Source organism: Mesocricetus auratus, unplaced genomic scaffold, assembly GCF_017639785.1.
Source record: "Mesocricetus auratus isolate SY011 unplaced genomic scaffold, BCM_Maur_2.0 Super-Scaffold_100006, whole genome shotgun sequence".
Lineage (NCBI taxonomy): Eukaryota > Metazoa > Chordata > Mammalia > Rodentia > Cricetidae > Mesocricetus > Mesocricetus auratus.
In genome coordinates this window covers 87,883,589-87,910,582 of record NW_024429190.1, presented here as the reverse complement: position 1 = coordinate 87,910,582, position 26,994 = coordinate 87,883,589, and the positions used below count along the sequence as shown (strand labels likewise).

The 26,994-nt window shown below is 47.1% G+C and overlaps 1 long non-coding RNA gene and 1 other non-coding gene across 2 annotated transcripts; both read right to left on the bottom strand.

Moving 5' to 3' along the window:
• Positions 1–4,415: 4,415 nt before the first annotated feature.
• LOC121141046 lies at positions 4,416–4,579 on the bottom strand. Its single transcript, XR_005877991.1, has one exon. It is a non-coding gene; the product is annotated as a U1 spliceosomal RNA (small nuclear RNA).
• Positions 4,580–23,199: 18,620 nt separating this feature from the next.
• LOC121140719 lies at positions 23,200–24,823 on the bottom strand. The gene is made up of 2 exons (XR_005877638.1): positions 24,136–24,823; positions 23,200–23,368 (listed from the first exon to the last, which is right to left on the bottom strand). It is a non-coding gene; the product is annotated as an uncharacterized LOC121140719 (long non-coding RNA).
• Positions 24,824–26,994: the final 2,171 nt, after the last annotated feature.

The window sequence follows — 26,994 nt, the reverse complement described above, 5'->3', positions numbered from 1 at the left end:
TCCGCCACCAATCAGAAAAAACTCTCTGTGTCTAAACGGCTTTGGTTAGGTTAGAACCCACATTAAGGAACTTCAGCGGTATCTGCAACATTCACTTACCATGCTAAGTTCCAGAACTTGAGCTAATACCAGGAAGTGGACCACAGGCTGTCTTGAAATTCTACCACCAAGGGAGTCATTGCTGTTTACCAGTTCTGAAAACACCTGTACAATGACTTCAGAGAGTAGTCTCCCTGAGTGTTCTTGCTTCATTTATGTTGTTATGCTTTAAAAAAAAAATTCTTGACAAAAAGCAACTTGGGAAAGCTCATGGTTTCAAGTCAAAGTCCATCATTCAGGGAAATCAAAGCAGGAACTGGAGGCATTAAATCTACATCACAGTTGAGAGCAGAGAGAATAGACATTTCCAGTGCTCACTCACTTTCTCCAGATGGCCCAGCGGGGTCAGGGGTCTTGCCTCCAAGGCTGATGGTCTCAGTTCAATCCCCAGAACCCACAGAGCAGAAGGAGAGAGCATTAGCTTCTACAGTTGTCCTCGCCTTTACACACAAGCCATGGCACTGGTGACACCCAACCACCCACCCCCACACGAGTAAGTAAATACGTTTTCAAATGTGATGATGTCCTGTCTAACCCAGGCTATGGTTATCCTTTAGTGGGGATTCTCTGGAGGGACAGAGCTAGAAAGATGAGTACATGATTATTAGATTGGCTTACAGAATGGCTTGTTACAATCCAGCATTGGCCGTTTCCCATCAGAGAAGCCAGCCAAGAATGACCGCTCTTCCAGAGGATATGGGTTGGATTCCCAGCACCCACATGACTACTCACCTTGGAAGTCCAAAGAAGCTGGTTCCAGCGTCAGCAAAGGGACCAGCAGCAATAGCACAGGGTAGATGAGCTCAGCAGTTGGGGGGGAGGGGAGGGAGACCAGGCCATGAAAACAGGAAAAGCTTTCTTTCATGTCGTTTTTTCTTGACTGGTCTCAGAAGGCACTGGCCACAATTATGATTGGTCTTCTCACATTAAGATGATCAAGACAATCCCCCACATATATGCCAACAGGATGACCCAAGATAGAAAAACCCTATATTAACACTCTTCACAGGTGATTCTCAGTTGTAGCAAATTGACAGTTAAAACTATCAAAAACCTTATCCCACCATTTGGAAAGATTCTTCACAAAGAAGAATACTAATGAGAGAGGGTAGGCAGGGTAGCATACACCTGTCATCCCAAGTTCTTAGGAAAAAGAAGATTAGGAATTCAAGGCCTTCCTCAGCTACAAAGCTAGCCCATACTACATAAGATCCTGTCTCAAATAGATGAAATAATAATGATGATGATAATAATAATAATTAATAAATGAGCCAACCATCAGTTAATTACCATGTTCCAGAAAGAGCAACCAAGTCGCTTACATGATAAAAAAGATGAGTCGTTGCTTGCAGTGTGAGCTGGAATGTTTCCAGGAAGAAAGTTCAGTTACAATGGCCTGTTCATTCATCTGACACGCTATTGTCGCAGCACTCAAGACACATATATTCTTATGACAGCCTTTAAAACACTGAGAAACATATCATTGAAGACGAAAGTATATAATATACACACACACCACTTAAGATTAATAATAAAGCAAACACAAAGCACTTCATAAAAGAAACAGCAGTGAATATGTAAAGGCTCAGTATCACTGGGTATGAAATATTTGACATTCTATTGTGGAAATGCCAACACACAAATTATCCTTGTTCGTTTTTGTTATTGCTGTAGCTCTGCATTTCCCCATACAGGGCTGTGCAAACATTTTATTAGAAATGGTAAAGAAAGGCCACTGTTAACCATACCCCACCAAGTAATTTAGTTGCAGATATAACAGCCCTGGCAGCTGGGTAGTGACGATGGTTGCTGCGCCCAGCAAGTCGTAAAGGCAACGCACTGAGGGCGGCAATGAAGGAGTCCACAGGCGAGAGTCCTGGCTCCTTCTGCAGAGATCCTGAGTTCGGATCCTAGCACTTGTGCTGCGTGATGCACAGCTGGCTATAACTCTGACTCCAGGAGATCTGATGCCCTCTTCAGATTCCTTACACACCTGCACACACGTGGCACACACACACACACAGAGTATATATACATAAGATATTTTAAAATCTTTTTTATTATTATTTTATTTAGGTTAGAAACAATCTTGTTTCACATGTCAATCCCAGCTCTCTCTCACTCCCCTCCCCCCCTCCCCACCCAATCTCCACTCCGATCCCCAGGGAGAGTGAGGCCCTCTATGATGGATCTCCAGTGACTGTCATTTCATCCAGGGCAGGGTCTAGGCCCTCCCCCAAAAGTCCCGGCTGAGAGAGCCTCCCATATTGTGGCATGGGTACTCAAAGTCTATTTGTACACCAGGGGTAAATATTACCCAGGCCCCATAGACAACCTAGGCCTCCTCACTGACACCCACATTCAGGGGGTCTGGATCAGTCCCAGGCTTTCCACACAGCCATCAATCTGGAGTCCAAGAGCTCCTCCTTGTTCAGGTCAACTGTTTCTGTGGGTTAAATCAGCCCACTCTTAACTCCTTTGCCTGTCAGTTCTCTCTTTCTGACACTGGATACCAGGAGTTTAGTTCAGTGTTAGTCTGTGGGTATCTGACTCTGCTTCCATCAGTCACTGGATGAAGGTTCTGTTTCCCAGAATCTCTGGCAGTGGGATTGTATGCTGACACTTCCCTGATTCATGTCTAAAATCCATATATGAGTGAGTGCATACCATGTTTCTCTTTTTGTGACTGGGTTACCTCACTCAGTATGGTTTCTTCTAGTGCCATCCATTTACCTACAAATTTCAAGATTCCACTTTTTTTTTCCCCGAGAAATAGTACTTCATTGTGTAAATGTACCACATTTTCTCTAACCACTCTTCAGTTGAGGGACATCTAGGTTGCTTCCAGGTTCTGGCTATTACAAATAATGCTGCTGTGAACGTAGTGGAACAGACATCCTTGTTGTATGAATGTGCATCTAATGGGTACATGCCTAAGAGTGGAATTGCTGGGTCTTGTGGCAGGTTTGTTCCCATTTTCCTGAGGAATCTCCATACTGATTTCCACTCCCACTAGCAGTGTAGGAGTTTTCCCTTTCTCCACATCCTCTCCAGCATAAATTGTCATTGGAGTTTTTTATTTTAACCATTCTGACAGGAGGGAGATGGTATCTCAGAGTTGATTTGATTTGCATTTCCCATATGGCTAGGGATGTTGAGCACTTTCTCAAGTGTCTCTCAGCCATTTTAGTCTCCTCTATTGAGAATTCTCTATTTAGTTCTGCACCCCATTTCTTAATTGGATCCTTTGGTGTCTTGGAGACTTGCTTCTTGAGTTCTTTGTAAATTTTGGAGATCAGCCCTCCGTCAGACGTGGGGTTAGTGAATAGCTTTTCCCAATCTGTGGGCTGCCTTTTTGTCTTGCTAACTGTGTCCTTTGCCTTACAGAAGCTTCTCAGTTTCAGGAGGTCCCATTTATTAATTGTCAATCTCAGTGTCTGTGCTACTAGAGTTATGTTCAGGAAACTGTCTCCTATACCAATTCGTTCATATTAAAAAAAAACAAAAAACAAAACAAAACAAAACAACAAAAAAAAAAAAAAACAAGGACAGCTGTGAGATAGTGATGATGTGCTCCTTTAACCCCGGCTCTCCAGAGGCAGAGGCAGGTAGATCTCGAGTGAGTTCCAGGACAGCCTGGGCTACACAGAGAAACCCTGTCTGGGGTGGGAGGGGGAGTCAGTGTGCCGTTCATTATACTTCCACCTGCCTGCTTCTTCCACTTGAAGCCCATTTTGAAGATATTGCAGCAGCCAAGTCCACTCACAGACACGGGTCTGGAGTAGGTGGGGCACGAAGGGAGGGTTTGGGCCACAGTGGAATCAGATCTAGGCCATCTTCTTAAGAGCAGGCAATGTGAGGAGGAGGATGTGGCCAGGTCACTTGGGCCAGGGGCCTGGCAGCCCCCTCTGGTGGCCAGCTGTTTGGTCATAGGAGAATTCTCACACCTTCTTGTGCCTCAGTTTCTCACTGACAAAAGCAGGGTAATATTATGACAGAAGGAGCTAGCATGGGAAGTTCCTAGACCAGAAGCAGCCATCGTACATGAGAGTTTGCTGGGGCATCTGTAGAACTCTGCAGAGGCCTGGGAGGCACAGCCTGCCCGCTGCCCTCATTGTCTCCCCGCTCGGTGTCCACGCCAGCCTCGTTGGCTTGTCTCCTGCTCCTCCAGCTGTGTAGTCTATCCCTGTTCCCACAGCCTTCAGCCCATCTCCTCACACCCGCAGCCCCTCCCCAGCCCCTCCCAGCACCACTCTGTAGTGCATTTCTTTGATGCATTTATCACCATTTAAAGGTTTTATTAATTTCTGTCTCTTTGGGGGAAAGTATGAACGAAGTCCCCCACTACAACAAGTTATGTAGTTGTTTCCCACATTTGGGGGTGAATTGGAGGGGTCAGAGCATCCAAAGTGCAACGGATAAACCTCTTACTGGGAAAACTGCCTTCATGGTCACAGGATGCCCCCTTACAGGTAAGTGCTGAAATGCACCTGCACATGCACACACATGTGCGTGCGCACACACACACACTCACCACACATACACACATAGATAAATAGACACATGTATACAATTTTTGAGACAAATTCTTTGAGACAAAGATCCAGGCTGGACAGGAACTCACAGCCCTCCTGCCCCAGAATCCCAAATGCTTTAACAGGCCTGAGCCACCATGTCTATCTCTCACCTTTTGAAATTATTACATTTTATTATGTATGTTTTATAGGTCTCCCTCAATACGGTAACCACCTTCTTCCAGTTTGCCCAGGACTCTTCCAGTTTTTGCTCTGAAAGCTTCCTATAAATGCCAATCTAACAGCCTCTGCTCAGGGTGAGTTGTCTGCGGTCAGGGACCAGCCCACTGCTGTCTCTGTGCCTGAACATCCACTACCCTGTAACAGCTCCCAGTTCACGTTCCTGGGATAGATGAGGAATAAAGTGGTGGAGACAATGGACTCGGGAGAGGTCATTCACTGTGCAGCACAGCCCTGTGACTCAGAGAGACAGACCTGGTGACAACCCTTTCATCATCATCCGTCAAGGCTCAATCCACCCTGCTGCTGTAACTGAGACTAGCCACCTGGTTCTGGCACACTCACTGGTGTTTATATTCCTGTCCCCATGCTTACTTGGATGCCTTCAAGGCCAGCAGTCACTTTGCACCCTGAGATCAACACACACAAAGTCTGGAGACCGGGTGATCAAGGCCAGGCGTATACTTGGAAGTCAGCACAAAAGTACATGTGGTTTCCTTGTGGACTGAATGCCTGGAGCCAGACCGTCACAAAACCACACTTGGTTTGTCTGGGCTCTGAGCTTTCCCTCCCACTGAAAGCTATAGACAAAGAATTCACCGTTCACAGAGAAAAAGAAAGAAAGACAAAAGAAAAAGAAAGTCTAAACAAGAGTAAGAGGGGTTAGAAGGGTGTCTCACAGAGTGACAGGTTTCTGTTTCCCTGCAGTAAAGACCTACAACCCAGTCACTTAGTAAATATAAGAGAGTTGAAAAGAAGAAGTCTGGGATCCCACCCTGCATCACAGGTAACTATGAGGATGACTCCATGGGCAAATTGATAGGCTAGAAATAAGCGCCTCTCCTGTGTGACTTCGAGAATTGTGTCTAATTTTCCCCAGCTATTAGATGGGAATGCCATTTTCACTCAGACTTTGCTCGTGGAGATGTTTTTCAATCCCAGAAACACCAAAAAAATTAACTCTAAGGATAAGTGATACTAATTTAACTTTGGATATTAACAATTAATATCCATCCTTGAAGCCACAAGGGTAAATATTTCAGAATATATGCCTTAAATAAGAGGGGTAGGGACTTTGAGCTATGCACTGTGGATAGGGATGTCTATCTCCTGCAGTTGGCATCACAAACCAGTGTAGGTTCTACTGCAGGGAAGTGTTCCTACTTCTTGGCTCACAGAAAAATCCACCTTGTCCATTGTCCCTCTTAAAATTCCCCTGCTCTGGGCAACCTTCCTTCCACACTTTTGTTTACCTGAGGCTTTCATACTTTTGAACTCCCTTTGTGGCCGGGCATCCTTCCAGTCCCCCTGCCCCCACCCTCTGTGCGGGTCCCGTTTGGTTTCTTTACATTCGTCATTTTGGTAGCTCCCACTTCAGTCCAAACCACAAACTTCTGGGGACAGATCCTGTGCATTGTAAATTACTTACCGTATTCTCCCAGAGCCCAACACAGTGCTCTGTTCAACGTGGGAGCTAAGTACTCATTAAATTGAATCCAAATGAGATTGAGGCCACCGGGTCTAGCCAGCCAGGGCTGTATAATAAAACCCTATTGAAAAAATAAAATTGAATCCAAGTGGGACAGTGATGGGGAATGTTCTATGTATATGTTTGTTTTATTGGTTGATGAATAAAGCACTGTTGGCCAATAGGGAGGCAAGATAGGTGGTACTAAGAGTAGAGGAGGAGTCTGGGAAATGTAGTAAAGAGAAGTCGCCATGTGATCCAGGCAGGAAGTTATATACCAGGGCAGAATTAGTATATAAGCAGGGACAAGGGGGAAATCGCCTTCTTCTCTTCTCTTCTCTTCTCTTCTCTTCTCTTCTCTTCTCTTCTCTTCTCATCTCCTCTCCTCTCCTCCCCTCCAACTCCCCTCCCCTCCTTCCCCCTCCCCTCCCCTCTCCTCTTGTCTCCTCTCCTCTCCTCTTGTCTCCCCTCCACTCCCCTCCCCTCCCCTCTCCTCTCGTCTTCTCTCCTCTCCTCTCCTCTCTTCTCTTCTCTGCAGAGACACTGAGCCAACCATCATCTTGTAGCAGACAATGGATTTGCAGGTCTGGTAAGCCAAGACCACATGGAAATATATAGATTAGTTGTTACGGGTTAAGAATAAGAAACCCAAGTCACCAGCCAACAGATTTATACTAACATAGCGTCTGTGTGTTTCTTTGGGACAGAGAAGGGTCGCAGGACCTAGCTGGGTCAGAGAAAAACATCATGTTACAGGACAGTCTCTGAAATTGACAGGAACAGTGGATTGAGCCGAGAAAGGAGTGTGTCAGAGCAGATAGTGGTTAGGTCAACCTTAGGCCTCAGATGAGTGGAATGTGGCTTATGTCACAACCATTTTGCACCAATAAACAGCGTGCATGTGCACGTGCGCGTGAGTGTGTGTGTGTGGTGTGTTTATTGTGTGTGTTGTATGTGTATATATGTGTTGTGTGTGTATTGTACGTGTATGTGTGTGTTGTGTGCATATGCGTATTGTTTGTGTGTGCTATGCTTGTATATATGTATTGTGTGTTGTATGTGTATATATGTGTTGTGTGTGTATTGTACGTGTATGTGTGTGTTGTGTGCATATGCGTATTGTTTGTGTGTGCTATGCTTGTATATGTGTATTGTGTGTGTTGTATGTGTATATATGTGTTGTGTGTGTATTGTACGTGTATGTGTGTGTTGTGTGTATATGTGTATTGTTTGTGTGGGCTATGCTTGTATGTGTGTATTGTGTGTGTTGTATGTGTATATATGTGTTGTGTGTGTATTGTACGTGTATGTGTGTGTTGTGTGTATATGTGTGTATTGTGTGTGTATGTGTATTGTTTGTGTGCGCTATGCTTGTATGTATGCTGTGTGTATATGTGTGTGTTGTGTGTATATGTGTACATTATGTGTGTATGTATATTGTGTATGTATGTGTGTGCTATACTTGTCTGTGTGTTGTGTTTTGTGTATGCTGCATGTATGTGTCTGTCTGTTTTATGGGTGCTGTGTATGTGTGTTTTGTGTGTGCTGTGTTTGTGAGTGCTTTGTGTATATATGTGTGTATGTTGCATATGTATTTTTTGTGTGCTGTGTATGTTGTGTGTCTGTATACATTGTGTGTGTTTTGTGTGTGTGTGTGGTATGTGTATGTGTGTTGTGTGTTTTTTGTGTGTGTTTGCCATGGTGTCATTTATCTGGAAATTTGGAATCTCAGCTGAACAGTACCTGCCTCTTTCAGGAATCTTACTTGGTAGCAGGGCCTTTCAGAGGGAAACCCAGGCCCATTCTTGTATATGGCTGTCCATAGGGCCTACATAAGTCATTTTGATGTCAGAGAACAGGGAGTCAGGAATGAATGTGAACTAAAAGCCATGAGGGCTTGTTTGATCATGAGGCATGACAGAGAGGAAAAGTCTGCAGTCTCCATGGAAAATTTTCCACCCTCTTCCACCAGCTGTGGGGGTGGGGGGAGGGATGTGTAATAATTTGCAACTCTGCCCAGAGGATGAGTTGTGTCATTTTTCCTGCAACAATCTGTGCTGCTGGCTGACAGCATGGGATTTCCTCCTAGACTGAGCTGGCAACTGCTCACACAAGTAGCCAATCAGGCTGTGCAAAGGGAGCAGCTTGCTGGGATCTCTAGAGGGAGGAGGAAGGAGAGGCGGGTCAACTTGGCTCTGTAGCACTCAACACTCACCAAGTTCTGTTCATTCCGTGGGATTTCACTCCTCGGTAGCCCCCATATCTACATCCCCCTCCCTCACCCCCCTCCCCCACCCTCCACTCCCACATCATCCCCCACTAGCATACCTAACACCTGACAAAAGTCCTTGGTCTAGCCCTGCCTGGGCCCAGGGGCTGCAAGGCTGCTCTTGCACCCTGCAGAGCCTGAGACAGTGCTATGAAACCCAGGGAGGCTGTAATGGCCACCACAGGCCCCTGTATTTGAATGCTTAGTCATCAGGGTTTGGATTAGAAGGGTTGAGAGGTGTGGCCTTGTTGGAGGAAGTGCATCACTGGAGATGTGCTTTGAAGTTTCAAAAGCCCATGCCAAGCCCTGCCTCACCCTCTCTGCTTGCAGATCAGGATGAAGCTCTCAGCACTGGTCCAGTGCTGTGGGAACACCAGACCTTGAGCAGAGACCCACTTCCCCTTCTGCCTGGGAGTAGGCAGCTATAAGACAATGTTTAGTAAAAACATGTTTACTAAAAACGATACAATAAGTTCCTGGCCACTTCCCCTTCTGCCTAGGAGTAGGCAGCTGTAAGACAATGTTTAGTAAAAACCTGTTTACTAAAAATGATACAATAAGTTCCTGGGAAAGGCCTTCCCACGCCCTGACCTTGACCTTGTCCAAAGACTAACCGCACCTTCAAAAACCCACACACATCCACCTCTGGTGTCAGAGCAGAACCAGCCAAGGGAGAGGAGAGAGCAGAAGTTTCTCTGGTGGGAGCTTTTCTTAGGAAGTTTTTCGTGAACCTTTTTGGAGCCTGTTTAAAGTTTTCTTTATATCATTGAACGAGTCTCTGTGTTGTCAATACCCGACACCCTCCGCACGTTCTCGGACATAGGCCGCGCAGCAGACGTGACAATTGGAGGTCCCACTGAGATCGTGAAAGCGAGGTAAGTGGACGGGGTTAAGAAACTATGGGGAATAGTTCCGGGAAGCTAGAATCATTGCAGTATCAACTAAAAAAGTTACTTAAAGAACATGGGACTGCAGTCAAGTCTAAAACCCTAGAAGGCTTTCTAAAATCGATCAAACGAGCCAGTCCATGGTTCATTACTGGGGGAAGCTTAAATATTCCAGATTGGGAGGAGGTTCGCCGTGATCTTCATAGACTTTTACGAAAAGAGGGATCTGAGTCCTTGCCCCCTACGACATTCTCCTTATGGAGATTAGTGAGGGGAGCACTTTTGACAGATAAGGTTCGTCACCGCCAGGTAGTTCAGGACACAAAAGAGGCTTTTTTAGAGTTACAAGAGACTGAGACTCAAGCCTCCTTGAGTTCAGGGGCAGAGAGTGATGATGAAGAGACCATGATTGAAACTAGAGGCTCCATTGTTAGTGAGGATGAGGAGGAGTCTCTTAGTAACAACAAAAAAACGGGTAGACATCTCCGGGCGCGACCCAAAAAGAAGGACTCCGGTCAGAATCGGTTATATCCTTCTCTATCAGACCTAGAAAATGAAAGTAGCTCAGACTCAGACTCGTCACAGTCTGAAAAGGAACGGTTACTTGCTGAGATCGCGGCCCTTAAAAAAGAACTAAAAAGATTCTAATTAAGGAAAGACAGGACAGGGAGAGAAACCCTTCCCCATACTCTGAAAAAAGGGACTCCTCCTATGAGATAACCCAGTCCTTCTCAGACCTGGAGGTAAGACCCAGAGGAGGGGTCCAATGATGCCCTGTGGTGGCCCCAGTAATGGAAGTTACAGATCCAAACAATTCTGGACAGGTCATTCGGCATCATAACCCTTTAAATTTTAAGGATATAAAACAACTTAAAGAGGCAACTTTAAATTATGGAGCACAGGCTCCCTTTACACTTTCCTTAATGGAATCTTTTGCGTCTCTTAATTTGACACCTGGCGATTGGCAGCAGCTTTGCAGAGCAGCTCTGTTGGGGGGAGATTATTTGATTTGGAGAGGTGAGTTTCAGGAAAGATGCAGCCAGACAGCCCAAAGGAATGCACAGGCCGGACAGCCCCAGAGAAATGTGGAGATGCTTACCGGGAGTGGTCAATACGCCACCATTCAGCAACAAATGCAATATGACATCGCAGTCTATGCCCAAGTGGCAGCAGCGGCCCAAGGGGCTTGGAAAGCATTGCCTTCCAAGGGAGGAGGGGATCATCTGTCCAAAATCCTTCAAGGACCTTCCGAACCTTTTCAAGACTTCGTAGACCGTCTCAGTCAGGTAGCAGAAAGAATATTTGGGGGCATTGGGCCTGCGATGCCAGTCATCAAGCAGATGGCATTTGAAAACGCAAATAAGTATTGTAAGGAAGCCCTTCGCCCCTATCGCAATAAAAGTCTAAATGACTATATCCGGATCTGTAGGGACATTGATGGGAACTTCATCCAGGGCCAAGTGTTAGCTGCTGCTATTCGGCCCCAAGTGGGGAAAGAAAGACCTACTCTGGGAGGGAGAAAAACATGTTTTAGCTGCGGTAGGGAGGGACACTTCCGTAGAGAGTGCCCTCAAAATAGTACTGCGGGTCTCAAGAGACCTGGTTTATGCCCCCGTTGTCGAAGGGGATATCATTGGGCCAATAACTGCTACTCTAAAACTGACCGGGAGGGAAATTTCCTTCCTGCTAATAATAATCAGGGAAACGGGAGGAGGGCCCCGCCCCAGGGCCCCAAAACGAATGTGTACGGGGCAATGACCCCTGCTCTGGGCAGTGGCAGGACTCATTTTCTCCCCCAGAGCAACCCCTTCATATCTCAGACCTCCTTAGAGCCACCTCGGGGAGTGCAGGATTGGACCTCGCTCCCTCCGCCCGGGCAATCCTAACACCAGAAATGGGGATCCAGGCCCTCCCTACTGGGGTGCATGGGCCATTGCCCCCAGGCACGGTCGGACTACTCTTGGGACGGTCCAGTACTATTCTTCGAGGCCAGGCTGGACTGACAGCCTCAAACAATACAGAGAAACCCTGACTCAAACAAATTTTTTTTGGTAACAGTAAAGAGGTACTGGTATTAAGTAAAGAAAAAAAAAAAAAGGACAAAGGTACATGGAATAAAAAATTTTGTTTACATTTAAATTCTACTTTGTGAGTCATCTCTAAAAACTTTTGGCCAAAAGCCTGGCCTCTCCACCTTGCATCTACAGAGTTACAAGGAGTAGGTACGGCTGTACCCCATGACTGTAGCTCAAATGGAGGAATGATAAAGAACATACAGGACTTTTTAACCCTTTAAGTTCAAGGATTGGCTGGAGTTGTTCTTTTACATAGATTTCAATTAAGGGAGCTTCATTGCAACAGACTAATCATTACCTAGGGAAAAAGGGTGACAGAAAGATGCATGTATGTTCTGAATGTATGGTGTGGCCACACCGGTATGTATGAAATGTGATTGCGAATGTGTGAGTGTGAACTGCTTATATGATTAAAAGGATACTTAAATCCCTTCAAAAATAGTTAAGAAGCTACCTAGATTGCGTTAAATATAGCCAAAAGGAACATCCAGCCAGTCTGTTAATGTTTTAACAGAAAAATTTAAGATACAAATGAGGCCTTGTCAGCTAGTGAGAGTTCTACAGGTTAGATTGGGAAAGACTGCTCACAGACTTCAAATAATTTTCAAAAGTTATTTAGTAAGCCCAATTTACCTAGATAGTTAACCAAGGAGGGTAGACAAATCCTTCTACTGTTATGGTCCAGCTTCAACAGTTCAAAAAGAAAACTTTTTTAGAAAATAAAAAGGGGGAATAATGCCCCCAGTCCCCACATGACTCATCAAATAATACACTCCTCATTTAAAAATTTTATAATGTGAATGCCAGTGAGCTTCAGACAGATTCTGGCATGATGGAACTTGAGCAACCATTGCTCAGGTCAAATGGAGACATCCATGCACTAGACAGTGGAGAAGACCCTAATTTGGGGTCGAGGGCATGTTTGTGTTTTCTTGTAGGAAAAGAATAAAGCTTCGGCAGCTGTCAGACCAATTAGTGAGATGCATGGAGCAGAGAAAAACTGGACCTGAGACCATGGGAGCCTACCTAAGCCAGTTTGAGTGAGATCTCCTAAATCAGTGTTCCTGACCCTTGATGTCATCGAATCTACAGCCCAAGAAAGAAAGAAAACAGTCAGTTCGAGATTTCCAGTTTCTCAACAGACCTGCTGCATTAACCTTCCGGACCCGTGAGTTTTCATCCCGAAGCCAACAGAGAACTGGAAAGACTAACTGTCTGCCCTTGACACACCTTGAAACAACAGAATTCATTTTGCCAGTTTTCCCTTTAGGGGAAAAAAGGACCCATTTAAAGTATTTGGACATTGGTATGGACTATGAGTGGCAAAAGCCTCTTTTCAGTATTTGAACAGGACATGGTCACTTGAAATACCAGACTTGATGGTTCCTGTTTCTGGAATCACGACTAGGCCAGTGTATTTTTCTGGAGAAATGCAACTTGTCCTAATGTGACAACTATTGTTCATATTTTTCATAATGCTACATGTGTAACATCAATGATTGTGCCCAATGTATCTGTGCAAGTGCACTCTCTAAATGCTTTCCTGAGCAGATCTTAAAACGATTGGAAACTTTATCAAATTGTAAATGTAAATCACATGCGGGTTACCCTTGTAACAGATGAAGGCTGGTAGAATGTTATGGCCCAGATCTGGTGATGGGTATGGTGATGGAGAGGCGCTATGTCAATGGGGGTCCTGGAAATGGTGGCAGTGGCGGTAGGCATTCTGGCTTTATGCCAAGCTCAAACGTGCCTTGTTCCAGAGACAAGAGATCCGTAACCAAGTATTGCTTAGCTTAGCCCATGGCAATCCCGATAGCCATGAAGGTTGGTTACAGATGATTTAAGGTTGGGGTATCTCCGATGACGGGCAACCTGTGGGGAAGACCCCTCCCACCTAAAACAGGGGTTCAAGGTCCCCCAAAGACGGGAAAGGGAGGGTGACCCTACTTGACCTAAGCCAGGAGTGCCTCATTTGAAAATAAAAAGGGGTGAATTGTGGGAACACCAGACCTTGAGCAGAGACCCACTTCCCCTTCTGCCTGGGAGTAGGCAGCTATAAGACAATGTTTAGTAAAAACATGTTTACTAAAAACGATACAATAAGTTCCTGGCCACTTCCCCTTCTGCCTAGGAGTAGGCAGCTGTAAGACAATGTTTAGTAAAAACCTGTTTACTAAAAATGATACAATAAGTTCCTGGGAAAGGCCTTCCCACGGAAACCGCCCTGACCTTGACCTTGTCCAAAGACTAACCGCACCTTCAAAAACCCACACACATCCACCTCTGGTGTCAGAGCAGAACCAGCCAAGGGAGAGGAGAGAGCAGAAGTTTCTCTGGTGGGAGCTTTTCTTAGGAAGTTTTTCGTGAACCTTTTTGGAGCCTGTTTAAAGTTTTCTTTATATCATTGAACGAGTCTCTGTGTTGTCAATACCCGACACCCTCTGCACGTTCTCGGACATAGGCCGCGCAGCAGACGTGACACAGTGCCATGCTCTCTGCTACGATGATAATGAACTGGCCCTCTGAAGCTATAAGCCAGCCCCCAGTTAGATGCTTTTATAAGCACTGCTGTGGTCCCGACATCTCTTCACAGCAGTAGAACACTAAGACAGAGATCTTCCCAGGAGATGTAGGCCTCAGAGTGTTTGCAGAGATGTTCTCTACTTGCTATTAGTCTTGAGTGTTGACCTGACTGGACCAAAAGATAACCAGGAGTAGTAAGACTCACTTCTGAGTGTGCATGTGAGGGGTTTCCCACTGACACGTGGGACAGTAACTGAGAAGGAAAGACATTCCCTGAATGTGGGTGACACTGTCCAGTAGGTTAGGGGTCCCAGATAAACTAAAAGAAGGGATGGAGGATGCCAGCCTTTCCATGATGACTCATGCTACAGCTTTCCAGGGGCTTCCAGGAATTCCCTCAGGCTGGGCTACACCACTGATCTGCCTTGTTCTGAGGCTTCCAGCTTCTTGCACTGAGCGCTGCTAGGTTCTCTACTCCTTCATCATTCAGGCAGCCATGGTGAGGCCACCCAACCTCCAATCATGGAAGCCAACCTGGCAAATCTTTTTTATTTAAATAGAAAATCTCCTCATGGTTCTGTTCTACTAGAGAACCTCATCCAATACAGATTGTGCTGCAATAGTGCTGTGTAAACGGGTACTCCAAAGCTCAATGGCTTGCAGCAATAATTATTCCCATGCTTGTGTGGGTCAACAGAAAGCCAGATGACAGCATCTCTGTTGCTTTTGTCTCCTTCTTCCTCTTGGGACCTGAGGGCTAGCCTAGGAAGGTCCTTGTCATGGTGGCTGTTTCTTAAGCAATGTCTACCCCTCCTCCTAGTTCCCAATGATAAGCTAAGGCACAGTCCCACCAAAGTTCACTCTAGGGAACCAATGAGTTTATTGGGTCTCTACAGAGCATAGGTGAGGGGTTACATATGGGATGAAAGCCTTCACCTAGCAGGAATGAGGACTTTTCTGCAACAGTCCCCTATCCTAGTCTTCCTGGGACTCTATAATCTAGTCTCTCCCTGAGGCCATGTGCTATTGAGCTTCACATAAGTGGTAGAGAGTAGCTAGAACCTCAGGTAAGGGTCTCCTGACCCTCCCCACCTCTCCACGAGTGAGTATAAACCATCAACAAGCCCAGCTGCTGTAATTCCTTTGCAAGGGGGCACAAATGACCTCTGAAGGGGGGCAGGCACTTGGCTTAGAGGAGTCACTGACAGTTGAGGAGAGAAGAAACACATCTCAGGTCTCTGAAGACACTACAGATGTTAGCGGATTGTTAGCCAAAGTACTGGATACAGTGAACTAGAGAATGAAGACAAAACTGAGAAGGATGTGACATAAAGAGAAGCAAAGGCTTGGCCAATGTTTCCTTGTCCACGAAACAGGACTGTGGCTGGTAGCGTGGTCTGAGTGAGTGATCCCTGGACAGCAGTTATCGTCACAGTCAGGCCCAGGGGAAGGTTGCTCAGTGGGACTTCCAGTTTCTATAAACCATAAAACTCCTGTTCTAGTCTAAGCTCCCAAGAGTAATGTGGCCAAAATGACACTCAGAGAACTGCCCTGCAATCAGATAAGGTACCAAGCTGCTTATTTAACCCTTCTTTCTGCCTCATCCATAGTGGCCGATCCCAGAACCCTCATCCCATCCCTCAGGCTCTGCCCAGACTGTGGCAGAGACGTGCCCTGATGTTCAACCATTTAATCAACTTCTGAATCCAGTTTCCTGAGCCACTGGACAGGATTCGGAACACAGATCTGAGCTAAGCTTTCTCCAAAAAAGTCAGCTCTTAGGGTTCAACTTTACATTTTTGTACTTAAAATAAACAGACATAGAAGCTACCTTCTGGAATGGTTATTTTGTTTTTCATACTTATTTTCAATCTCTCTCTCTGTTTGTCTGGTCTGTCTGTCTGTCTCTCTCTCTGTCTGTCTCTCTGTTTCTCTCTCTCTCTCTGTTTCTCTCTCTCTCTGTTTCTCTCTCTCTCTCTCTCTCTCTCTCTCTCTCTCTCTCTCTCTCTCTCTCTCTCTCTCTCTCTCCCTCCCTCTCTCCTATGTGGGTCCCAAGGATCAAACTTGGGTTGTGAATCTTGGCAGTAAGCCCCTTTACTCTAAGAACCACACCAGTCCTTTCTTTCTTTCTTTCTTTCTTTCTTTCTTTCTTTCTTTCTTTCTTTCTGAGATAGGGTCTTACCAAATAGTCCAAACTTTCCTGAAACTATATAGCCCAGGCTGGCCTCAGATTCCAGATCTTCCTGCCTCAGCCTCCTGAGTGCTAGGATTAAACACCAGTGCCATCATACACTACATGTGGATGGGATGGTTGTTTTTGTCATTGCTGTTTTATTTTAGACACAGTCTAAAATGAAGCAGTCCAGCTGGCCTCAAACATACTGTGTAGCTAAATATGACACGGGACTTAAGATCCTCTTGTCTCCTTCTCCTAAGCCTTCTCCTACACCTTGATAGGGATCGTGTAGGTTTTCTTATTATTATTAGGGGCAGGATGCATGTCCCTGAAGACCTGTGGAGGTCAGAGAAAAATCTTTGGGAGTTCTCTCCTTCCACTGTGTGGGTCCGGGAATCAGCCTGGATTGTCGGCCTCAGCAGCAAGTGCCTCCCAAAATGAGCCATCTTGCTGGCTCGATTTCTCATTTTCACTTTCGTTTTTTGCTACCTCCAGCCCTGCAGTGGCTCTTCATTTTTCTCTGGTAATTTAGCTCTCTTGTTTAGATTTCCTCTGGTCCTCGTTTTGATTTCTCTGAATTCTTCCCTGTGCTTATCTATAGTCTCTCCTCTTTCAGGTTAAAGGCTTTCAGTTCTGTGTTCCTGTTAAAGCCACAGTGGAGGCTTAGGAGCCTTCAAGATGTTCCCGGTGTTTCCCCAAACCTACCCACCTAGGGTTCAGACTTCCGTGCCATCCGTCCCCCTTCCCCCACATGCTGAGTAGAGATGGCCTGTGTAAGCAATAGGACTTTGCAGAAATGAGGAAGTAGGACCTATCCACAGCATAAAAGACATTGCAGTTTCCACCTCTCAGCTACGGCTTCCTAGCATGGAAAGCAACAGCCGTGGTGCAGTGTCGTGGATAGACATTTACTATCTGACTAAACGAAGAAAGTGTGATGTAGACTCAATGGGATTCTATGCAGCTCTAAAAATAAGTGAACCCATGACACTTATAGGAAAATGAATGAACCTAGAAATCATTAAGCAAAATAAGCCAGACTCAGAAAAACAAAATGCATAATTTCTTTTATTTGCAAAATCTAGATTTAAAAGTGTGTGTATGTGTGTGTGTGTGTGTGTGTGTGTGTGTGTGTATGTGTGTGTAGGTTATCAAACTAGAGAAAGGATCATGTCAGAGGAGGAAAAGAACTGAAGGTAAGGGAGAAAGAATGGACAATGACAGGTATGTAGTAAGACAGAGGAGGAACCATCTAGAGAAGGAAGGAACCAGACAGAGTGCTCTGTGTTGAAGCCAAACATCCTGACAGGGAGCATGAGTGGATCAAAGCCACTCAGCTCCTGGTGGCTGGGAGTCAGAGTAGGAAAGAGAGGAAAGGACCAGGGTCCCTTATTCACTTCAGAGGTCCCTCTCCCTCACGACCTACTTCCTCCAGTAAGGCCAGTTCCAACACCTTGCAGTAGTAGCACCAGCTAGAGACCAGGCCTTCAGCTCCTTAGAAACCTTCCAGATCCAAATGAAAATAGACCCTGAGCCCAAACCACCCAACTATGTTTCCCAGAACTGTGGCCTACAGAAACTGTGGCATAAAGAATGCACATTTTTATTTGGAGCCACTAAACCTAGAGGCAACGTACTATGCAACCTATTATGCAGCAGTAGACATTAATTCAGAGAGAGGACCTCATGCCATGCAAGCATGAGGACCTAAGTTTAGATCCCTAGCATCTACCTGAAAGTTGGGAATAGTGCCATTCCTGTCAGCACAGAGCTGTGGGGATGTGAAGGCAGGCGTGTCTGTGAAGTCATTGGCAAGCTAGATTCACCAAGTCAATGAGCTTCAGGCTCAGTGGGAGACCCTGCTCCCCAAAATAAGGTGAAGAGCAATCTAGGAAGACACCCCAAGGTGACCTCTGGCCTCCACACTCCTAAATGCACTCACATGTAACCCCACATGTGCATGCACCCACACATGCATAGTACACGCACTAGAGAGGCAGGTAGGGAGCCATGGAGAGAGAGGGAGGGGCAGAGGAAGCGTTCTTGGCCATCTGGGCTGAAGGAGGGAATCTGACCATCTAACTTCACATCAGTTAAAGTTTCAGCTGGTTGTGGGTCTTGGAGCCTCCCTGTACCCTGCATGCAGAGGTGTCTGGTCTGCCCTTCCTAATCCTAGCTCCCTGTTTCTTCATTCTGCTCAATCTGTTATCACTTCCGTATCTGCTTCCCCTTTTCCAAAACATTGTCAGCTTCACTCCTCTGCTGCCAAGTCCTAACTTTGGTTTTATTTTGTTCTCCTTGTAAGATTCCATAGTTTTTAGTTTACTGTCATTTGAACAGTGTACGAGGAGAGAGCGGACTTAGTTATACTTAGTCTGCCACATATAGTCAAATCGAGGTGGTCTTTATCTGTGTGGGTGGGGGAAACAGAATGGGGGGTGGACAATGAAGAGGTCGGAGGTCAATGCCGGGTTGTCTATCATTCTCCACCTGAGTTTTGGGGGCAGCACTTCTAGATGAATCTGGAGCACTGCAGTGTGCTAAACTGCCTGGGCAGTGAACCCTAGGGATCCTCCTGCCTGCTCCTCCCCGTGCTAGGATTTCAGGAGCATGCCCGGCTCCCATGTTTCTACAAGAGTTCCGCTCAAGATTGCAAAGCCAGCACTCTGCCAACTAACACCGCCCCCCCCATCCTCAGAGTTGATCTCTGACAGGTTTTAATTCTCCTTGGCTACTGAAGACCACGACTACTACAGCTACTTCCTTATTTATTTGCTCTCCCCACCCCCATTTGCACGTGTGTGGTGATGGGAATTGAACTCTGGGCCTTGTATATGTGAGCAAGTTCTCTGCCACTGAGTTCCATCGTGAGGAGGACAGTTACATGGACAAGTGCTTGGAGGAATCCCACAGGTCTGTGTAGCCTGGGGCCGCAGTGCAGACACAAGAGGCCCACCTCAGCCCTTTGAGGAGACTGGAAAGAGGGTCCTGGGAAGATGCTGAGAACAAAGAGCCTGAAATGGCTTGAAGCCGGAAAAGGAAGGGCGTGTGGAAGAGCAGTGTGCATGTGAAAGCCCAGACTCCAACTTGGGACCCCTGATATGAAAAATAGGTCCAAAGTGGGTGCAATGATGTCTACCTATACTTCTAGCATGGGAGAAGCAGAGGTAGGGGTATTTCTGCAAGCTCAAGGCCAGCCTGGTTTTTGTGTAGAGAGAGTTTGGGGATAGCCAGGACTGCAAAGTGAGATTTGTCTCTAAGTAAGTGGAGTAAGTAGAAAGAGACTTATGCTTACACAGAAGCCTTCGAAAGCAGATTCAGATGACAAATCCACAGTACATACACAATGAAAGAATCTTGTAGCAATGCGTGAATTAAAGCATAGTTGATGTCTCAGGGCTGGTTGGACCTAGACTTTCTTATCTTCTGCTTTCTAAAATGTGTGTCTGCCCTCAAGGTGACCCCATGATCCAAAACTGGCTGCCAGCATCACAAGTCAGAGCAAGACATACAAGGACAGGGAGACGCCTCTTGTCAAGACTCCTTTCCCGGAATGCCTAATAAATCCATCTCCTTGATCACAAGGAAGTTACACGGTCACATTTAGCAGCAAGATCTTCTAAGTAATCCACATGATTGATTAGTTGACTGATGATTGATTGATGATTGGTTTTGATACTGGGGATGAAACCCAGGGCTTCATGTAAGGCAGGCAAGGACCCTGCTAAAGCCACTCCCGAGCTCTCGGAAATCATTATTTATTCTTGGTCACAGGGTACCCAATAAGGAAAGAGGGAGCAGAGGAGAGATACAGGGGTGGCAACTAGCCACCTCTGTGTTGACGAGACACAAAGGTCAGGCCTTGCACTGGAACATTGAGGGCAAAAGTGTTTCTAGGCTCTCAAGAGAATGCCTCTTCTAGCTTTGCTGAGGCTCTCCCAGAGAAGAAAACAAGCCTAAGGGCAGAACTACCCTGGTTTTGATAGTTGTGTTTATTTATTCAGAAGCCTTGGGCCAGAAATCAAATAAGAAAAAAGAAAAAAAAAAGGGAAGACCAGCTGAGCATGCTCAGGTGTGCTGTGGGGGGAGGGGCACAGTAACCACACAGGGCAGTGAACAATGGGGGGGCTTATCTTGGTTTCTGGTCTACAGGGTGTGGTTGTTTGGATGAGAAGTGCCCCCCACGGGCTCAGGTAACTGAACACTTGGCTCCAGTTGCTTTTTGAAAGGTTTGGGTGGCACTACTTGGCTGAGAGTAATCTTCCTTAGGGACAGGCTTCAAGATTACGTTACCCTGTTAACAGTTTGCTTTCTCGATCCATGTTTGTGTTTGAAGGTATGAGCTCGCAGCTTGCTGCTCCGGCCACTGTGGCTGCTGCTTGCTGTGCTGCTAACCCTTCCCCACCATGAAGCACTCATCAACAGGAACCATGAACCCAAACAAAGGTGTCTGAAAGGAGGGAACCTCGGTGGAGAACACGCCTCCATAGATGCAGCTGTGGGCAAGCCTGTAGGACATTTTCTTAATTAGTGATTGATGAGGGAGGGTCCAGCCTATCCCTGGGCTGGCGGTCCTGGTGTCCATGAGGAAGCAGACTGAACAATCCCTGGAGAACAAGCCATCGAGCAGCACCCCTCCATGGCCTCTGCATCAGCTCCCTGCCTCCAGGTTCCTGTCCTGCTTGAGTCCCTGTCTAACTTCCTTTGATGAAGAACTCTGCTATAGAAGCCAAGTAAACCCTTTCCTCTCCAAGTTGCTTTGGTCATGGTGTTTCGTTCTAGGAATAGTCATGCCTCAAAGCTCCTGTAGCTGTGACTTCAGCACCCTTGAACTGAGAGCCAAACCCTTCCTCCCATAAATTGCTTCACTGGGGTGTTTTCTCACAACTAATATACCAACCTACCCCATTCCTAGCTCAGGACTAGACCTCTGACCACAAGCTTGGGTGTAGCAAGGCCAACTTGCCGCAGCATGCATGCCGTTTTCAGAGGCAGAGGTCACGAACCAAGCCTGTGGTTGCAGCACACTTAGGCTGCTTTGACAAAAGGACTGGAAACCGAGTGGCTTATGGTGTCGGTTACTCTTCTCCTCGCTGTGAGGAAATACACGACAGAAACAGCCTGAAGAAGGGAGGATCTATTTCGGTCTACGGTTTAAGGGGCTACGGTTCACCATGGTGAGGCCAGCATGGCTGCAGGAACATTTCAGGGCTGCGGCCGCAAGAACGTGAGGCAGCTTGTTCATGTGGCTCAAGCCATCGGGCAACAGTGAGGGAGACCAATGCTGGCATTCAGCTGGCTGCCTCCTTTTTCCCTTTTTATTCTGTCTGGGAATCCAGCCCATGGGACAGCACAGACTACATTTAAGGCACTCCCCCTCCAATTAATCCTCTCTGAAAATATCCTTACAGATACACCCAGAGGTATATGCCTCACGAGTACCTTAGGCATTTCTTAATCCAGTTAAATTGACAATTAAAATTAACCATCACGCTTACAGACCATGGAGGTTTATTGCTCATGGTTCCAGAAGCTGGGGAGTCCAACAGTGGCAGCTCACATATTTGCATCATTGACAATGCCTTCTCCCTGTACCTTCACGGGATGAAGGGAGATACGAGAGCCCCAAGGATGCTCTCCTACGACACTCATCCGTCTCTGCCTTCATAGCCTCTGCACCTCTAAGAGGCTTTTGTTTGGTAGGTGTTGCTGTCTCCGTGCTGGGTTTTAAGGCCTGAATGTACTTCCATCATGGCATCAGTTGTGCTAAGGTCTGGGGGCCCTATTACACTGTCTCAAAACAAAAAACAAAACAAAACAAAAACAAAAAACGGACAAGCAAACCAAAAGATCACAGCTTGCTCATCACTGGCTGAACATTGACTCTCATAAACACTGCAAGCAAAGTTCTTCTTAGACCCTGCCTAAGCATCCTGGCCGTGTGTGGGATCCTCATTTGGTAATTTTGTCTTCTACTCTGCGATGCCAGCCTTCAGCGCCGGCACCTGGCACCTGGGACTGTCATCCCGTGTAGTTTTACGAGAAAAGGAAGTGCAAGAGATCAGAACTTCCTTCTTGATAGGGAAGACTTGGGCCTGGCCAGAGTAATGTTCGCTTTCAGGAGTTTTGGGGCAGAATGAGTGACACAAAGACCAAATACAGGGAGAAATACGGGGTGCAAAGAAGATCCTGCGTGCCTGCCACCTCTACGGACGGTCGCTCCCACTGGCTTACTGTGAACCCTGGCTTCCTGCCCTAACCCACACAGTTGGGCTGACGTCACCTCCAGTAGCTCCCCCTTTTGCTGCTGCAGGCACTTGGTTTCCGCAGCACAGACATCACTGCTGTGCTAGTTACAGGCCCACGGTTTAGAAGGCCGACCATTACGGTGTAAGTGTGAACTGCACCCGGTATTTTCATGTGTTCGAATTGGCCCTCGGGCGCCGGCGGAGTTTCGGAAGGCTGTGGAATCTTTAGGAAGCAGAGCCGATAACGAAGGAAATGGGTCCCTAGAGGTGGACCCTGAGTTGGGATGGGCCTCGAGTCAGCATGGATCTTGGGTCCAGCCTCACTTCCTGCCTAGCTGTGTTTCCTGATTGTAGACACAGTGTGACCAGCCACCTCCCGGTGCTGCTGAGATGACTTCCCTGCAGTGACAGACTAGGCTCTCTTAAACTAGAAGTCGGAAGCCGGGCGTTGGTGGAGCACGCCTTTAATCTCAGCACAGAGGCAGAGGGATCTCTGTGAGTTTCAGGACAGCCTGGTCTGCAGAGAGAGTGCCAGGATAGACTCCAAAAGCTACACAGAGAAACCCTGTCTCGAAACACCAAAAAACAAACAAAAAAACTGTAAGTCGGAAAAAAGCCTCCCTCCCTTGAATCGGGTTCTGGTCAGGCATTTGGACATAGCTACAAGACAAGTGAGGAGTACAGCAACTCTCGTGGGTCACTGACTGAGGAGACAGGTTTATTAGGTTTGCTCGAATGATACAGGATAGGCAGTCCAGCGGTTGTCTGCGTTCTGAAGCATTCCAGACAAAGATGGTTGTCTCTGCAATCCCAGTCTTGTTCGGAGCCCTGGAGGATTCCTGCAGAGCTGCTGATCTTCAGTCTGTCTTGGAACCGGAAGAAACTAGGTTGTAATGCTAACAATAGGACAGACACAAGTGCAGTTGTGTTGCTTTTGAGCTCGGAGGCATGTGTGAGCACACACACACACACACACACACACACACACAGTAAATAAATACAAATGGAATAAAAATTTTAAATGTATGCTACCCATCACAAGAGCTGTCTCACTGCAGCCTGTGGTGGCACCATGCTCGCTGCAACCTGCGGCTTTGACCACCGGCTTCTGCCATGTGTGTGGTGGCATAACAAGAAAGAAATGTACAGCCCGTGGTCTGGCAAGATGGTTCAGCAGATAAAGATGCTTCCAGGCCCCAAGTAGCAGGAGAGAGAGTCAGCTTTCAGGGGCTGTAGTCCCACCTCCGTGTGCACACTATGCTGCCTATGCACACGAATGAATGAATGATACGATGCAGAAAATGCACAGCTCTCTGCTGCTGCTAACAAGTTCAGCAAGCATGCTGCAGCCGGCCTCGCTCCTCACTGTGTGTCTTCCAGGGAGCAACTGCAGCACTGACCTGCTCGATGCACGCGCCTCTCCTCCAGAGCAGAAAGAAGGGCGGTGCCAGAGCTTCCCCGCCCTCTGTGCCTTAGTTGACCTTTGCTTTTAAGACCTGATTCTCATCTTCGCTTAGTGTTCGCAGGAGTGGGTTCCTTTAGTCTTCTCCACCGACAGGAATAATCCCCCTGGAATTTTAGTTTTTAAAGCCTGGCTCCTCGGGCTGTTGGAAACGGGGCCCTTAGGACCTACCTTTGCGGACCAGCCTCCTCCTCACACTGGGGGCCTGTGCCAGAACCGAAGAACACACACCTTGATGTATCCTGGGGCGTGGCAAGCCCAGGCAGGGCTGGGAAGGGAGCTCTCGGCTCAGACCTGGCATTCGTCCATGTCTGCACAAGCGTACACCGAGGCCGGCCTTGGAGGAAGGAGGGGCTGAGACAGGCTGTAGGCAGGCGAGAGGAGTGGGCATGGGAGAGATGAGGCTGCTGTGCAGAAAGGTAGGGACCAGGCCGCCCTGCAACAGGACCGCTGGCTCTGCTACTGACTGCGGGACACGAGCGCAGCCTAGAAGGGGCCACAGGGTAGATGATCAGCGGCACACTGCCTGGAGCCCTGTCGGTGACAGGCTTTTCGTTTTTTGTTGTTGTTTGCTGTTCCGTTTTGCTTTTGTTTCGTCTTAATGCTGGGAAAGGGGCCTCTTCTAGGGGGGAGGTGTCCTAAGGTGTAGCTGCCTGCGTATGAGCATCCTTAACACATAGAGAGTAAAGGAGCACCTCAACCATCGGCCCCTACAGACTGCCTCTGCAGCTGTCAACTTAGCTTGTCACACTTCCAAGTGGCCCCCAAGCAGAGTAGGGCAACAGGGGCAGAAAGGCCAGGCTGTTTCCGCTGGGGACAGCTCTTAAAGTCATGTGGATGGCTAGCTACCCTGGTGGCTCAGCTCAGCTTGTCTCCCCCCCCCACCCCCCACCCCCACCCTTCCGGCTTCCTTCTGTCCCCTTCTGCTCCCTTCCAGGGAACTCTTACCAGGGCTGGCCCCTGTTTGAGCAGTCTACCAAAGTCAGCTTCTCCGAGGTTTGCATATGAACACCCTTAACACATAAAAAGTAAAGTGTAATAGAGCAGGGCTTTATGAGATAATTATAAAATGACTTTCCAAACCTGATTGATGGTATGTGCTATACACGGCATCTTGGCTCATCTCTGTGTCTATCATGTAGAGACGTAAAAGGCCATCCTCATAATTACTTTTGTCTGCAGTTACAGAAGCCTCAGCCAAGGGATGGACAGGTGGGCACACCTTATACAGCGCCAGCATTTGACTCCAGGCAGGCTGCCTCTAGAATCTGCTGTCAGGACGCTGTGCTGAAAAGTCCCTCTTCATTGCAGGGTCCTTTCTTCCTGCTTTGTTTGTCTTGGGGATGTTTCTACCTGCTGGGATGCCAAGGGCAGGGATCAGTTTCCATTTTAAACACAGCCATGGCCGTGGTAGCAGAAACAAATAGAAGAAAAGTGAAAGAATAGCCTGCAGTCAGGTGTCGTGATACACGCCTGTAATCCTTGCGCTAGGGAGGCTGAGGCAGGAGGATTGCAAGTCCCAGAATAGGCTGGGCTACTTAGTGAGGCACTGTCTCATAAAGGAAGAGGAAAGAAAACGCGAGAAGAGAATATAACAGCATAAATTTCAACACCAATGAGAAATCTGGAGAAGGGAGAGTAAACTTTCATTTTGTTATGTTTTTTGAGACAGGGCCCCATGTAGCCCAGGATAGCCTCAAGCACACTGTGTAGCTGAGGCTAGCCTTGAACTCCTAATCATCCTCCTGTCTCTACTTGAAATAACTTCAAAATTTGAATGGTTAATGTCATCCTGAAAAAAAAAATAATTGTTACCTTTGGGTAATTTTTTTCCCCAAAGACAGAAATCTGTTTGGGCAAAAATCTCTAAGTGGACACATGAACCTGTCACAGATCCTGGGCCCTAATGACAGTACTCAAACCAGGTCTACTTGCCAGATCCGCAGTCTTCAGCGGGGCTTCCTGCAGTCATGCGTTCTGTACCTGTTCACCTGCCACACTCACAGGGTCCATTGCGCCTGGAAGCCTTGAAACACAGTGACGCAACTTCACAACCATGCATTCATATGTAGTTTATTTAGGAACAGGCTAGCAGGCCTGTGCTGCCTCAGCAGAGGGTGATTTGACATGGACAGGATTTGCTAGCCCAGCTGGTAGCACACACCTCTAACCCTAAGCATTTGGGTGGCTGTGGCAGGAAGCTCTGAAGTGAGTTCAAGGTCAGCCTAGGACATTCAGCGATTCCCTGTCTCAGAGTAAAAGATATGAAAAGGGCTGAAGATGTAGACCAGTGGTAGAGCACTTGCCCAGCATGGACAACGTGAGTACCAGAGAGGTACAACGAGGGCTGGAGGGCACCACACCTGCACAGGATCTGGTGGTGGAAAGAACATGCTGAGATCCTAGGCGAGCAGTGTGCACAAGTCCCGGGTTGGGTCCCCAGAACCCACATGGCAGTGCACAGCCACCTGTAGCCCAGTTCCAGGGGATCTGATGCCTTCTGCTGGCCTCTTCTGGCTCCCGCATGCACACGGTGCACCTAAGTACACTTCAGCACACACACACACACAAAATATAGTAAAGTACTTTTTAGATTTATTCCACTTTCAATCATGTGTAAATTTGTGTGTCTGTGTGAGCATATGGCAAGCGTGGGTGTCCAAGGAAGGCAAAGGTATCAGATCCCTTAAAGCTGGAATTTTGGGCAATTGTGAGTCACCTGGTTTGGGTCCTAGGGATAGAACTTGGATCCTCTGGAAGAGTAAAGCATGCTTTACCCACTGAGCCAGTGTTCCAGTCCGTAGTTTTTTCTTTGTAAGATTCATTTCTCAGGGGCCAGTAAGACGGCTTAGAGTGGAGGTTTTCAACCTTGCTCACGCTGTGACCCTTTAGTAAGCTTCCAACCATAAACTATTTTTGTTGCTAATTCAAAACTGTAATTTTCCTACTGTTATGACTCATAATGTAAATATCTTAGGTGACTCCTGTGAAAGGGTCATTCAAGTCCCCAAAGGAGTTGCCACTCACAGG